We start from the raw sequence: 6,000 nt of genomic DNA, 5'->3' as shown, positions 1-6,000 counted from the left end.
GAGTTAGTGAGTAAATATGTGTTATGACGGCTAGACTGTAGCTGCCAAGGATGTGGGAGCGCTAAGTTGCGATAAATCTGTATTATCTTTCTGTACTTTGATACACAAGGCTCTGGAAAAAGAAAATTTAGAGTCACATTTTTATCGGTCGAAAAACCCAGTAGTACTTGTTACCATGTGGCATCAGCACCAGCATGACGTTGTCATGTGCACTGTTAAGACAGTAATGTGTTGCACATTGGTAGATTAGGTTTGGAAAGACAAACTCCTTTACTGTCGATGTGAAAGGAGTCAGTTTCTTGTGTGTAGGTTAATCCATGTTTTAAAATACCTGTACATTTTGGTGTAAAATAGGTATTAAAAAGGTTGTTACATGTAAAATTATAACCAGTAAGGATATCACACAGTAGCAGTGAGCTACAAACTTGGCGTTGTGTTAGTAATGCTGTTTTCAGAGAAATATGGCTGCATTGATTGTTTTCCTCAGTCAAGGAAACACGTGTTATGGTCTGTTAGTGAGATATGACAAAGTGGTGAAAGGGTCCAGGGGAGAAACTATACAATTATTAAAGCACATGTCTTCATTCAGTGTAGCACAACAATGGTTTTAAAAGCCTCGTTCTTATGCCATCTGGTTATGTGTTCTATGCCCGAGCTTTAAACTTCTAGCTGAATTTAGATTATATGTATAATTCTCATGGGGTTTTAAGAATGAGTTACTGAGACTGAGGGAGTTTCCCTGGGGACGTGCAGGGCCAACCAGCAGTGCCAGCCCTGTGTCAACCTCATCCTCTCCCAGGCTTGTCACAAACAACCGGTCACTGCCATGAGGACAGATTAAAAGCAAGGAAAAGGAAATTTCTTTATCTAGAGTGCTGATTAAGTCTGTAATTCATCCCACAGTGAATTGAGTGCAGTGGTCAGAGTGTACTGACTGTACAGTGGATCCACAGTGAGTGTAGATGCAATATTAACACATAGAGACGCTACGTTTACATCTGTAGATTTTCTTCAGTATGATTACAATAATTACAACTTCCCTATTTATGCAAATGGATGGATGTAAAAACAAGTTGTCTGATTATGACACAAGTGTATAACTAGAATTTAATCAGAATAAACCATATTGTTCATGTACAGTGAGTTTTCCGATTGTCTGCAAATAGTAAAAGGAGAAGAAGCTTCAACTGAGTGTTCTTATTGCCTTTCGAAGTATATGAACTTAGAAGAACACATCAACACAGCTAATGTTTAGTCCTTAAATGCATTATTGATGGACATTAATAAGTAAACATGAGACAAGAGGGTATTCTGGACACATGACAGTCAGATCATACTGTCTGACTGACATATGCATCCTGTATAGGACAGGAAGCTTGAGGATCTGTCCTGGATATGGTGTGTTAAGGAAATATAGATGTGGTGATATTTTCCAAACTTTTTGCTTCCAATTTATAGATCATGAGACAGTATGGTATATCTGGACCCGACTTTTTTTTCAAGTACACGTTGCACCATGGAAACAGGAGAAAGGCGGGTGTCGGAACTTGTGATGCCTACAATGATCATGCTAGAGTTCGTTTTACTCTTCTGGGGCAGAATTGTTCGGAGATTTGGCAGGAACACTTTCTCCCGAGCTGCTGCAGAGCTTGGTCTGATGCCTGACTTGTAACCAAATAAAAACTAAAACGACACTTTCAACCATCAAAACTTCTCTCAAAGGATCTAAAAGGAAAACTGTCTGCTCCTGACATGTTCAGCAGTGTCTAAAGCAGAAATATGTCACATGTACGTAGGGCAGACACGTATATAACCCAGACTTTGAAATCATGATCAGAACATTAACGACCCCTTCCAAAGAGTTCTTATTGGACCAGATTATTCAGATTGATGTGTTTACATGAAGCATTTTTTTATTTCAATCAGACTAAGCATAGCTTGTCAGTCTTTCAGATCACTGAAAGTCTATAGATGTCTGTCTGCAGCGACTACATAATTAATCTTAAACTGAGCCTGTGTTTGCATGTCTAAGAGAGTGACTTGCAGTGCAATATCTCGGTATACTGTAAGCCCAGCACGTCAGCTGTCGACATCTGTCACACCGCACTCATTTGATTCACAGGGCTTGTTTCTCACATGTTCATGCATGTGTGTCCATCTGTGTGTGAGAGTGTTGTTGCACCAGTTGCTTAATCACTGCAGGATCAGGCGGCCACTCTTAGCATGAAAGTGTGTAGCACATGTCTGCATTTGAGATGCTGTTATTTCCAGTGTAGTGTAGGACTCAGTTTTTAAAGAGCAGAGCTGTAATAATTCTATGAATTGTTTTTTGTATATGAGTATTTAAGAGAAACTTGCTGTGCTTTGAGCTAAAAAGCAGCTCTGCAAGGAAAAACAGAGAGAGAGAAAAATGACTGATTTTGTGATTATATGGTTGAGTCCATGAACTAACTATGCATTTGGGATGGAAAGAAATAACTGTGCTGGTTGTTTGTCAGAGAACCACTTTGGCTTGTATTATTTTAGGCTGTTTGCATTAGTGTAACTGCTGCTGCACTGTTCCATGGTATTCTATTATGTCCCTCCATTGTGCTTACAAATTATAGAATAATCACCACATTTTCACACTGTACATTTTTTCATATTTATTTGCTAATTGCCAATTTTCCAGCACCTGGTTCCTGAGAAGCTTTTGCCCTATGATGATGGCTGTGCTTCTTTTCTAAGCAGTTAAATAAAGAGAAGGAAGTTTAGCTCTCCTCCAAATCTAACCTGGCCTTTACGCTACCATTAGTCAAACAACAGCTGTTTTCAGTGCAGTTCCACTGTTGTAAGGAAGGGTAGGCAGTATTTTGTTTAGTTTAGTTTTTGGCTTAATTGATCAGTAATTTCATATTTTTTTACTGACAAACTAATTCAACTAAGAGACATAAACACTTCTTCACTTCTCTGTTTACAGCTTCACTACTAAATCTATAGTGTCATGAGAAGATTTAACCAATCACAGGGAGCTATAGTTAATTAATGTAGTTAAAAATAACACTATTTGCTTTGAAGGTTTAGAAATGATTACCTCAAAACTGTTTGAGTAGAATACTTGAGTAAACGTACTTCCCACCAATGGACATAGTTCTCTGGGTTCCTCCTGAAGCCATATAGGATTTGAAAATAAATTGAATAGCCACCAGGGGGCAATTCCATTGGTTGCAAAAAGCAGTCTGTTTGAATGGAAGTTTATAGATAAATGAGCAGACTACCCACTTGAAATAGCATCAGTAAACTACAGTTGAGGCCAAAATTATTAGCCCCCCTTGTGAAATTAGACAAAACTCTTTATTTCTCTCTGGAAATGACCATTAACAACAAGTGCTTGTATTGCATTTGTTTCCAAAATAACAAAGACAAAATGTCCACTAAGTTTGATTAGAATATTTTATCGATACACTGAATTGAAACAAGAAAAGGCAAAAATGAGACATCCAAAATTATTAGCCCCCTGGCCATTAATTGTCAATAGTGTACCATTTCTGAGCCACAGCTGACAACAACCTCTTAAAGTTGTTCTTCACTAGGTTGGCACAGGTCCTCTGAGGGATTTTGGCCTATTCTTCCATTGCAAATTGTTCCAGCTGGTCCAAATTGCGTGGTTTCCGAGCATGGACATTCACCTTGAGCACCCGCTACAGATTCTGAATAGGATTGAGGTCTGGGCTCTGTGCAGGTCATTCCAGGACCTTGGTTTTGGTATCCTTAATGAACTGTTGAACCAATTTCGATGTGTGCTTCGGGTCATTGTCTTGTTGGAAGACCCAGTGACCACCTATGGATAGACTACGAGCAGATTTCTGCATATTATTCCTCAAAATTTCAACATAATTTCTTTTTTCCTGATGTCATGCACCCGAACAAGGCTCCCTGTGCCCAAGGCTGCAAAACAGCCCCACAGCATGATGCTCCCACCACCATGGGAACTGTGTTCTTTGGGTTGAAGGTTTCTCCCTTTCTTCGCCAAACATGCGCCACATCCATGTGCCCAAACAGTTCCAGTTTAGTCTTATCAGACCAAAGAACAGACTTCCAAAACTCATCTTTACCTTTCAAATGTTCACGGGCAAACTTCAGTCTTGCTTTGATGTGCCGCTCTTTGAGTAAAAGGGTTGTTCTCAGATGATGGCCGTGAAGCCCATCACAATGAAGAGCCCTCACAATGTGTTCCTTGAAACATCAACTCCAGAAGAGGCCAGGTCAGCAACAATCATCTTGGCAGATGTCCGGGGGTTCTTGCTGACATCTCTGATGATTTTCCAGATTTTTTCTCTCCTGAGTTCTTGAAATCTTGTGCTTACGACCACGCCCAGGTTTGTTTCTTACTGAATTTGTCTCCTTGTACTTGGCAATGATGCAATGTACAGCGGTTCTAGACACTGTGAAACGCTTGGAAATGGCAGTATAACCTTCCCCCTTCTCCTGAGCCTCCACTATCTTCTTTCTGAGCTCAAAACTGATTTCCTTTGTCTTTGGCATGATGAGTAAAAGTAATCCCTCTCAATGTGCACATGTGCCCTGTTCCTTGGTTTCCTTTTATGCTGATTTAATGCTCAGGTGTTGTCAGGAAGCCAATTGACTGCACAGGTGTGGTTTGAAACCTGATTGTTTAATTAGGTTTGTTTTGAAAATAAAAATTCATATGGGGGCTAATATTTTTGACCACCCCATTTTTCACTATATTTGATATAAAGCAAGCCAAAAAATTTATTTTATATCCAAAATGTACCAAAAGCTACTAAATGGCACTGGTGAATGTTTGATTATATCAAGTTTTATCAATGCTGCAAACATTGGGAAGAAATTTAGGAAAATGTTCCATAATTCCTGGGGGGCTAATAATTTTGGCCTCAACTGTAGTTTTGGGTCTTCTCCAATTGAACATTGTGTCTTATTTTGTAAATTATTTTCTCATTTAGAGGGAAATCAATGGTAAAGAACACTTTTAAAAAAGTCTGTTAACAAAAAAAACATGGGTAATAATGGGTGCAGACACAGTGCAGTTGTTTTTGTTGTAAGTATGGCAGTAGTTGTTATTATATTTTAGCTACATTTTGCACAGTATGTTCTGGAATTGGACACTTCCAACCAAGTAAAAACCAATGAATAAACAGCCATTTTTTCAATAAAATATTCATCACTAGTGATAGCAGTCATGGACCAGTTCCTCTTAATTTCACTGTAAATGCGTTTCACAGTATAAAATAACAAGAAAGCATAATATTTCATTGATTAGCACCAGCACCCCCCCCCCCACTCGACACATCCAGCAGGTGCAGTGGCTCCAGTTCCTGGCAAAGCTGTGGGTGGCAACACATTTACCTACATGTTTTTAGGCTCATGCACAAAGAAGCCATCTAGTTCCAGCCATGACTCAAAAACTGCGTAATAAGCTGCCGCTCAGCAGTGGAGCGTGGCTTTTTCACATTGTGATAGGCTGCCTCTTGTTGCCATAGCGATGGCCAATGGAAGCTAGCCTTATAATGCTGAGTTTCTGTGTGTGTGCTTGTGCATTTCCAGGACACATCCTCCCACTAGGCAAGTGAAGGGGAGAGCTGGTGCAGTGTACTGTTGTGTAACAACTTTCATTGTTTAGATGAGATATGGATTTAACTAGTGGAAACAAAGAGGCTCCTCTGATACGTGTGTGACATGAAAACGGTCCAGTCAGAGAAGCATGTACTACAATAAATTACAAAAAACCCTGGTTAAAGATATAATATGTAACATTTCTGCATTAAATATCTGAAAAAAATATGAGAATAATGTTATGTATAATGCAGTGTTTCTCAGTCCTGTGTTTCCCTGCTCCAACTCACCCCGTTACTCAGATTTTGCAGAGCTTGATGACTAGTTGACCTTTTGAATCTGGTGTGTTGGAGCAGGGAAACATCTATAACATGCAGGGCAGTGAGTCCCCAAGGACCAACAGTGTTTCTCAATCCTGGTCCTTGG

Source organism: Solea senegalensis, linkage group LG2, assembly GCF_019176455.1.
Source record: "Solea senegalensis isolate Sse05_10M linkage group LG2, IFAPA_SoseM_1, whole genome shotgun sequence".
Taxonomy (NCBI): domain Eukaryota; kingdom Metazoa; phylum Chordata; class Actinopteri; order Pleuronectiformes; family Soleidae; genus Solea; species Solea senegalensis.
This window is presented reverse-complemented; position numbering follows the sequence as displayed.